We start from the raw sequence: 11,191 nt of genomic DNA on the forward strand, positions 1-11,191 counted from the left end.
ACACATATCATCGGTCGGCAATGCCTGAAAGTTTCGATGCATACACCAAAAGAGAAGAAGAGACGATGCAACACCCTCACACTTGTGAACTCTAGCATGAACATGTCTTGGATATCGATATAGGTGCCTGGATTCCGCTACTGCAGGGTGTGGAGGAGCTGGACAACAGAGTCATATGCATCAAAATAAGAACCAAATCTCCTCTCAAGCGCCGCATGCTTAGCCCTCCAAACCTTGCCATAAGAAATTCTGTACTTGAACCTGGCGAAGACTTTTGTCTGGACTGCCTTCACTTCCATAGCTTTGCCCTGCACTACCTCATCGTAAAACAACCAAGCAATAAGCGTCGATGAAAGGTTGGCATGATCTTGAGGGATGCAGGGAATAAGACAAGTGTGATTAACGAAGTCACTGATCACCCAACTTGTGCCATACTTAGGGAGAAAGCCGTGCACCCTGGCGGGACAATCTGCGTTCTTGCATACCATTGTCAGGAATTTCTGACTGGACACCTGAGCTGTGAAAACCCTTTGCGTGGACATTGCCCAATTAATTATTGCATCCTTCAGGGCTTGCTTGTTCGGATACATAGCACCCGTCGCAATATTGTTCTGGTGATATTGCCAGGCAGAATCATGTCCATCGTTCACAGTCATTGCAGATGAGATGTCATGATTCCATGATGCAGGATTCGGGACCTCCTCTCCATTTTCTTCTTCATCCGACTCGTCAGAATCATCGGCATGACCCCTTTCAACATCGGTGTCTTCTTCTTCCATCTAGTCCAGCATGTGCCCATCTACCTCATCAGCGTCCACCTCGCCATTGTAATGACCATCGGCATTTCCTCCTTCTCCTGACTACTCTGCCCTGGTTCATAACCATAAGCATTTCCTTCTTCTACCTGACTGCTATGTCCTTGTTCGTAACCATCATCTCCAGCATTTGACATAGAAAACTGCCTCCCTACACTGCTATGACCAGGATCGTAGCCACCCTCGCCTTCATGTGCAGTGACCTCCTTCACGACGGGAAGCACTAAAGCAACAGTATTGCATCCCCTTCGTTCAAAACCTTGTAACCACCGCACCCAATCGGAGTCTCGCTCTATTGGCCTCAAATAAAAGTAAATTATTGAACTTGACCGTGTCCACAATGCATGAACACCGACGGTGTGTGTTTCAGTATCAAGACCTAAACTTGCCGCAATCCATTCTTTCAACTGACAGACAGACCATGTTTGAGGTGCGCTCATTGGCACCTCTATGTGAGTAAATTCACTCAGATCTGCTCCCATCTCAGTTGTCTGGACAATACCAGGACCGTAGTAAACTCTGAACTTCACTACATCGGACATCTCGGCTCACCTTTTTTTTCAACAACGAAATACAAGTATTAAGCAACAACTTAAAATACCCCCAATAACAAATATTAGACATGTCTATATATTAGCTAGCTATATATGACAGAATATTAACGGAGCAACTAATACAATTCACACACCTACAAGTATATTACAAATATTTGCCGGAGCAACTACAAATATTGACAGATTTTAATATTTGACTGGACTGCCTATAGTACGGATTTTACCAGAGCTACTCCAAATACTGACACTCCTAAATACTTGACATCCACATATAGTACGGAATATTACCGGAGCAACTACACATTTTTACACAACTAATTAGTTGACATCTAATATTTACGTATACTACCGGGGCAAATAACAATAATCGCACACCTAATTTATTTCACATCGAAACATATTAACAAATACTACCGGAGCACCTACGAAAAATAAAATGTTTGTTGAAATATACCCTTGAAGCGTGCGTGCGAACGAAGAACGACGTGTCGACCAAACTGCCGGAGCTTCACCTCCACCACCTCCACCACACTGCCCCAACTTCACCACCACCACCTCCACCTCCACCGCCGCAACAACCTCCACCAATGAGCTGGAAAAAAACTCCACCAAAATGCTCACCACGACCACCACGAGCTACCCCATCAGTAGATCGAGACCTCTTTTGGCTGCCCTAACTAAGTTGAATTCATTCACGGTGCCAAAACCGCAAATAACTAGCTCATTTAGGACTAGAAATTGGAGGCATTTTCGTGTAGAGAGAGGAGAAGTAAAGAACAGAAGCTCTTGTGTGGAGGAAAATGAGGATAAGAGGCGCAGGGAGCCGGGCCAGCCGTGCGAGGTGGGGCCGCACCCTGTCGGCCAGCAGCAGGCCGATCGACCCGTGGTAGGCTGACAGGGGCCCCCCGTGACCGCCCGCGCCGACTGCTCCCTCCCTCCCCCTTGCGACGTGGCCTGCCCAATGTGCGGCCGACACATGGCAGGCGCGCCAGCTGTTGGCCTGCTACTGGCCGACTACGCCCACTCGGCCTGCTGTGGGCTGACTAGGCCCAGTCGGCCTGCGGCGGGCCGACGGTGTATGATTTTTGAAAATTACTTTTTGGGCGTAATATTTGTGCAAATTAATAAAAATGTATTATTCTAAAAAAAATTAGCAAGAGACAAACCGGTGTGTCCGAGTTCAACATAGAGAGAGAACAGTTGTCATCTCAGCTCACTAGGCAACTAAGACCTCACAAAGATTTGCAAGGAATTAACTGAAAGATTTGCAATGAATTAGATGCAGGGAATGCAGAAGATAGCAAAGAAAATAAAAGAAGTCTAGATGAAGTTTTTTTGATTAGTTTGAGACAAATATGCAAGAGACAAGTGCAAGAACACAGAGAAACACTAGAGAACTTCATCTAGAATTGGTCGGTGACAAAGTCACCTATGCTAGAGTATATTGACTTAGGAGTCAAGTGAGAACACTTGATCATAGGTCATACTCATCGTTTAAGCTCAAAATGGGGTTACCATTTTTCATTTAAGCATTTTGATGTATTCGCATCTTGTTGAGTTGCTTTGACCCATGACTTGGAGTAAAGCTTCTCTAAGATGGAATATCATACCTTGGGTGGTGGTGTTGATCTTGATCATGTAGTTGAACTTGTGTGGGATGCTCAAGGTTGATGTAGCACATCAAGAATTGGGAGCACCACTAGTAGTTTGAGTTCGTCTACCTACATGGGTTAGTCTTGCAAGGAAGAGCACTTGTGTATCCAAATTGACAATCATGAATTTGAGACCAAATGAAATTTGATATAAAGATTTTGTCAAAGGATATATTGCAAGGATTTGTGCTTCCTTGACTTCAACCACCATATTGTAGAGACTGGGTGATGTAGAGATTGCTCAAGATGTGAGTGAGTTGCAATCTCATAGAGTTGGATTCATCCAATTACCTACAAGGGTTAGATAGCATGCAAGGGTGCAAGTATATCCAAGACATATGCTCATTATCATAAGAGAAATGTCAAGGATTAGTCAAAGGATCATGCCTTGCATGTATCCAAATGGAGTTTCTACTCCAAGTTTGAAGCATCAATGATGTTCAATTCACCTCTCAAACGGCAAAATACTTTCTCATCAAGCGGTTTGGTGAATATATCCGCCAATTGCTTATCGATACGAACATGCTTAAGATCAATGTCCCCTTTAGCAACATGATCTTGAATGAAATGATGACGAACTTCAATATGCTTAGTTCGAGAATGTTGCACGGGATTGTGAGCAATCTTAATGGCACTTTCATTGTCACAAAGCAATGGAACATGTTTCACAAAGATCCCATAATCTTTAAGAGTTTGGGTCATCCAAAGTAATTGAGCACAACATGAACCGGCGGCAATGTATTCCGCTTCGGCGGTGGATAAGGATACCGAGTTTTGTTTCTTTGAGGACCAAGACACAAGAGATCTACCAAGAAATTGACAAGTACCCGAAGTTGACTTTCTATCAACCTTGTCACCTGCATAGTCTTAATCGGAGTAGCCAACAAGATCAAAGGAAGACATCTTAGGATACCAAATGCCAAAATTTGTTGTGTGAATTAAGTATCTCACTATCCTTTTCACAGCCTTAAGATGACATTCTTTGGGGGCCGCTTGATATCGTGCACACATGCACACACTTAGCATAATATCGGGATGGAAGGCACATAGATATAACAATGAACCAATCATAGAGCAGTAAACCTTTTGGTCAACCGGTTTGCCATCCTTAGTCAAGTCAAGATGTCGACTAGTAGGCATGGATGTTTTCATACCTTTGCTTTCTTGCATGTTGAACTTCGTGAATAAGTCCTTGGTATACTTTGTTTGAGAAACAAAGGTGCCCTCCTTAGTTTGCTTGATTTGCAAACCAAGAAAGAACTTGAGTTCACTCATCATAGACATCTCAAACTTCTACGACATTAGCTTTCCAAACTTTTCACTAAAATGAGGGTTAGTTGAACCAAATATGATATCATCAACATAAATTTGGCACACAAATAATTCACCATTAACCCTTTTTGTAAAAAGAGTAGAATCTATCTTTCCAATCTCAAAGCACTTTTCAATAAGGAACTTGGTCAAGCATTTATACCACGCTCTAGGAGCTTGTTTAAGACCATAAAGAGCTTTGTGAAGTTTATAAACATGATCGGGTTTCTTAGGATTAACAAACCCGGGAGGTTGTTTAACATAAACTTCCTCCTCAATTTGACCATTTAGAAAAGCACTTTTAATGTCCATTTGGTACAAGGTAATATCATGGTGATTTGCATAGGCAAGTAAGATGCGGATGGACTCCAGTCTAGTGACGGGGGCATATGTCTCACCATAGTCCATACCTTCGACTTGAGTGTAGCCTTGGGCGACGAGACGTGCTTTGTTGCGAACGACTTGTCCATCTTCGTCTTGCTTGTTGCGAAACACCCATTTGGTACCGATGATGTTGTGGTTGTTGTCGGGCTTCTCGACCAATGTCCACACTTGGTTTCTCTCAAAGTTGTGTAGATCTTCATGCATGGAATTTATCCAATCCGAATCTTCCAATGCTTCTTAAACCTTCATAGGTTTGATGCTAGAGATGAATGAATAATGTTCACAAAAATTAGCCAAACGAGTTTTAGAGCGAGTGATTCTCCTGGTTTGGATATCATCAAAGATTTGTTCGACGGGATGGTCTCGTAAAACTCTTGCTCTAACTCGTGAGAGCTTTTGCTTGGGTCAGGGTGGAACATCTTCTTCATAGTCTTGTTCTTGTTCTTGGCCTTCTTCGTTGTTGACGTTGTCGTTCTCTTGTCTAGCTGGAGAAAGAGGTTGATGAGGTTCATCTTGGTGTACTTACTCGTTTTCTTCATCTTGGCGTGTCCCACTTGTGGATGCTTCCATGTCAACTCTTGGTTCACCTGGTCGTGAGGTAGAAGCTTCCACTTGGACGGGCGAGGTACTCTCCTTCACCTCCGTTGGAAGAATCTTGCCAGTAGACAAGTCTTGGATTGCTTCCGAAGGGCCTTTGTCTCCTACATCAATTGGCAATTGCTCTACTTGCGAGCCGTTAGATTCATCAAACTTCACATCTACCGTCTCATCAACCTTTCAGGTGAAATTGTTGTAGACATGATAGGTGTGGGAGTTTGAGCCATAACCAAGTAGGAAACCCTCATGAGATTTAGGAGCAAACTTAGAATGACGATGCTCATCAAGAATAGAGCACTTTGAGCCGAATACTCGAAAGTATCCAACTTGGGGTTGTTATCGGTGAGAAGCTCGTACGCCGTCTTGCTGAGTAGCTTGTAAAGATATAAGCGATTTGTTGGATGACAAGTTGTCTCAACCGCTTACGCCCAAAAGTGTTTTGGTGTCTTGTACTCGTCAAGCATCGTTCTCGCCATCTCAATAAGAGTACGGTTCTTCCTCTCAACAACTCCATTTTGTTGAGGTGTGTACATAGCCGAGAACTCGTGTGAAATCCCTTCTTCGTGAAGAAAAGTATCCACATTTGCGTTCTTGAACTCCGTTTCGTTGTCGCTGCAAACCTTCTTGATCTTCACTTCAAATTGATTTTGGGCCTTCCTAGCGAAGTTCTTGAAGATCTTTTGGACCTGCGATTTATCATCAAGAAAGAACACCCACGTAAATCTTGAAAAATCATCAACTATGACTAGACCAAATGAGTTTCCACCGAGACTTTTATAGGCATTGGGACCAAAGAGATCCATATGAAGTAGCTCGAGCGGTCTTCTCATGGTCATAATGTTCTTCATAGGGTGGCTTCCTCCAACCTGTTTTCCTGCTTGACAAGCACTGCACAATCTATCCTTGTCAAATATAACATCTTTCACTCCAAGGATATGATCACCTTTAATAAGCTTATCAAGATTTCGCATGCCCACATGACCTAACCTTCTATGCCACAACCAGACTTTAGAGGATTTAGCAAATAAGAAAGTTCTAGGTTGAGCCTTTTTAGTGAAATCAACAATATATAGATCACCTTTACGTATACAGGTAAAGACCATTTTATGATTATCTCTTCGAAACACTTGGCAATCTACTTCAGTAAATAGGACACTGAGTCCAAAATCAGCAAGTCTAGATACGGAAAGTAAATTATAGCCAAGAGATTCAACGAGCATAACATTTTGTATGGAGCTATCATGTGAGATGGCCACCTTACCAAGGCCAACCACCTTACCCTTTGAGTTATCACCAAAGCTGACATACTTTCGCGGGTCGTTGTTTTCAGCAAGCTCACAAAACATATCCTTATATCCGGTCATGTGATCAGTACATCCACTATCAAGAACCCATTCCTTTCCTCCAGCCATGTAGCCGCGAAGATTTGCCATAAGACCAAAGTGTCTCATAGACTTATCGAGATCAAAGTCACTTTCATCATCCTCATCATAGTATCCATGTTCAACATCGTCTTGTGATTGATCAATTCCTAGAGAGAGTGATTCATTAGATAAGTGATCATCACAATATTCATATTTATGAAGTCTAATGGCTTCGGAGATGATATTGCTAATGATTCCAACATCTCCTATGGCACGCATAAGGTCAGTAAGCTCAAACAAGCAATCACCAAACTTAGGATCATTGGAATTCATCTTACTCAAAGCAATAGACTTGTGAAGGATCTCATCTAAGTTTTGCACGTAATAGTTTGGAAATATTTCCTCAAGAAATCTCCATATGGTGTAAGCACAATCTAGAGTAGGCAAGCAACCAAACAAATTTCTAGGCAAACCTCTAGTAATAAGATTGACAGTTCTAAGGTTGCGAATCATGTCAATAGAATCATCAAGGGTAGGATTCAAAGGATCACCATGGGGTGCACAAGGGCTAGTATTGTACTTGTTCAAATGATATTCATTGAAAACCTCAAGCATCTCATTTTTTCACTCATGAAAGAATTCTCCATCAAGTATAGGCACTCTATGTCTAAGACTCCCCAACGTAGACTCATCCATCTTCCTCCAATGGTGATTAAACCTAAGCAATGGAGACCAATGCTCTGATACCAATTGAAATAATCGAGAAGAGGTGTCTAGAGGGGGGTGATTAGACCCTCAACAAAGAAAAGTAACAATTTTTAATTTCTTCAAGTTAAGGTGGAGTTTTAGCACAAGTTTAAACATTCACAATACATTTCAAGCAAGCAGGACAAGAGTATATGATCAGCGGAAAGTAAAGCGTGCAAGTTGCAAGAATGTAAAGGGATGGGATTGGAGTATGCAAACGCAATTGGAGACATGGAGATTTTTGGCGTGGTTCCGATAGGTGGTGCTATCGAACATCCACGTTGGTGGAGACTTCAACCCACGAAGGGTAACGGTTGTGCGAGTCCACGGAGGGCTCCACCCACGAAGGGTCCACGAAGAAGCAACCTTGTCTATCCCACCATGGCCATCGCCCACGAAGGACTTGCCTCACATGGGTAGATCTTCAAGAAGTAGGCGATCTCCTTGCCCTTACAAACTCCTTGGTTCAACTCCACAATCTTGACGGAGGCTCCCAAGTGACACCTAACCAATCTAGGAGACACCACTCACCAAAAGGTAATAGATGGTGTGTTGATGATGAACTCCTTGCTCTTGTGCTTCAAATGACAGTCTCCCAACACTCAACTCTCTCTCATAGATTTGGATTTGGTGGAAAGATGATTTGAGTGGAAAGCAACTTGGGGAAGGCTAGAGATCAAGATTCTTGTGGTTGGAATGGTATATCTTGGTCTCAACAGATGAGTAGGTGGTTCTCTCTCAAAAAATGAATGGTAGAAGTGTAGGCACGTTCTGATGGCTTTCTCCCCGAATGGAGGATGGGTGGAGGGGTATATATAGCCTCCACACAAAATCTAGCCGTTACACACAATTTACCAAACTCGGTGGGACCAAATCGCGAAACTCGGTCAGATCGATTTGGTTCAAAATGTGAACGTTAGGATTTTTGGTGGGACCGATATGATCAACTCGATGGGACCGATGTGCTAGGGTTAGGGTAAAACCTCAACTCGGTTTGACTGATTACACAAACTCGGAGAGACCAATTTTGGTAATAAGCAAAACAGAGAGTTGGTCAAGCAAACTCGATGGAACTGATTGCTTATCTCGGTGGGACCGAAATAATTGCAACAGGCAACAGAGAGTTTGCAAGCCCATCTCGGTGAGACCGAGATCCCATCGGTGAGACCAAACTGATTAGGGTTTCTGGTAGTGGCTATGTCAAGTGAACTCGGGGGCGCCGGATAGATCAAATCGGTGGGGCCGAGTTTGACTTTAGGTTTGGGACATATGTGGATATGAGAAAGTGGTTGAGGGCTTTGGAGCATATCACTAAGCACTTTAAGCAAGTAAGCCATTAATCAACACCTCATCCCGTTTTAATAGTATTGGCTTTTCCTATGGACTCAATGTGATCTTGGATCACTAAAATGAAAAAGTAGAGTCTTGAGCTTTTGAGCTTTTGCCAATCTTCTGTCCTTAGCACCTTGAAGGGGTTCCACATCCTCTTGTCCATGCCACTCCACTGTTGAACTCGTCGGAAATATACTAGATGAAAATATTAGTCCAATAAGAGATATGTTGACATTAATTACCAAAATCACCCAGGGAGCACTTGTGCTTTCACCCTCCATCAAGGTAATCTCCTGTGATCCCCTCGTTTTCATCTAAAAAGTTGCTTACATTTACGCAATTCTTGCTAGGGTTAGGCAAATCCTAGTTCTTCATGGATTTTGAAATTTGTATGGAAATATGAGATGATTGTTTGGCATTTTGCTAGGCTTCTTAGTATGTTAGGGTTAGGGTTATGGTTCTTATTATGTTGGGTTAGGGTTGTTAGTATGTTAGGGTTAGGCTTATGGTGCTTGTTAAGTTGGGATTAGGGTTATTGTTTGATATCCATGTTAGGGCTTTGGATTTTGTGTTAATCTCGGATGATTACTTACAGAATATATTTTACATTGTGTTGTTTTAATTAATTTAGGGATGGGAAGAACATTTGTTTATGTTCATCATGTGGACAAGGATGCCTTTTTGAAAGGCAATATTGAGCCGGACCCGGATGAGCTCGACATGGTGTTTGAGAGTAGTCCTAGCTATGAGGAGGTCTTGGAACAAGTCAGGAAATATTTGAATTAGATGGATCCAAGTGAAATTGCTGAGTTGGAGGGATGGCATAATGTGGGGTTTGGAATGCACATCTGTTGGAAGACAATGCATGTGAACTCTGAGCAACGTTTGGGTTGCATACAAGGAGACGATGGCCGAATCTCTAGAGAAGGCTCTTGAGTTATTTGCTAATAAGAAGGTTGAAGCTAGTTTGCACTTGGAATTGAACTGACATGCCTCCCCATTGGTTGCTAGGATTCCTCCATCCATGAAATGAGTGAACCTATTTTGATCGAACAAGTGAGGCTAACATTAAGCCCGGTTTCGAACAACAAAAATGAAGCATCGCAAGAGGAGAATGATGAGTATGAGGATGATGAGAATGAAGTTGATCTCCATGAGAACAATGTTGGTGATTTGGACACATATCATGTGCAAGATACCATGGACCCTTCCATCCCGTATTCCCGTTGCTATGCATCAGAGTCGGACGACGATGGTCCCGATGAAGAAGTTGATGAGGAGGGGTTCACGGCGAAGGATGCCCAAGCTTTCAAGAAGGTACTACAACGTGTAAGTGCATCTAGTGCCCCTCAGTGATTTTGGTGTATTGAAGACTTATAGGTTAAGGGACTAATGTGTTTATAAGTGTACACAGGTCTATAAGTCTATGAGGAGTTTGATATTTACAGTGAAAGTCGACCCCTAAAAATGAAGTTCTTCGACTGAAGACTTTGGATTTCTGAAGACTTTCTGAAGACTTTGAAAGTGAAGAAATGTAACATCCCAAAATTCCCAATTTTGGAATGTTATATCAAATAAATTATTATGATTGTTTGTTTGATTGATTGACTGAAAGTGAGTGAAATTTGAAACTTTTGAAGTTGGATGAGAGGGAACGAAATGACTTTCCCAAACTTTCATCCTTGCATTTTATCTCAATGAATTCAAATTCATTTCAACACAAAACCCCAGAGTGAAGATGACATGACTTCTTCCATTTGAAATCCAAAGGGTTTTTGAAAAAGATTTGAATTCCATTTGAAAATATTTCAAATTCTAAAAAACTTTATGCAACTCAATGATTTTCATGAGAGAAGATAAAATGACTTCTTCAATTATATGAAATATGAGTTGGAAGTCAAAAAGAATCAAATTGAAAGTCATTTGAAAGTATTTTGAAACTCCCTTTCAAATTTGGAATTATTTGGATTTTATTCAAATTATTTTTCTCCTAAAGATAAATAAATGGAAATAAGGGTAAAATGATTCCATTCAATGGAAAATTAGGATAAAATGATTTTGAAATCATTTTTGTATTTTAAAAAATGATTTTTTGTTGAGTTTTATTGCAACAGTAGCTCTGTTTGCTTTATTTAAATATTTGTTGATTTTATTTGGACTGGAAAATATGTCCATGTTTTAGGATTTCTTTTTCTGAAAAGTTTGATATATTATATTCCTATATAATATTTTCTTATTTGCTATTTATTTCAGTTTTCCTTGTCTATGTTTATAAAAAAAAAACTAGCGAAGCCCAGCCGCACCAGGCCCAGCCTCCTCCACTCCACGACCCAACAGGGTCATCTTCCTCCTACGAACCTTCAGAAGCAGAACGCACACACGCACCCCACCCCGCGCTCCATCCCCTTCCCTCCTTCCCCTTTTCCAAGAATCCT

The sequence above is a fragment of the Aegilops tauschii genome, chromosome 3 (genome assembly GCF_002575655.3).
Source record: "Aegilops tauschii subsp. strangulata cultivar AL8/78 chromosome 3, Aet v6.0, whole genome shotgun sequence".
NCBI classification, from domain to species: domain Eukaryota; kingdom Viridiplantae; phylum Streptophyta; class Magnoliopsida; order Poales; family Poaceae; genus Aegilops; species Aegilops tauschii.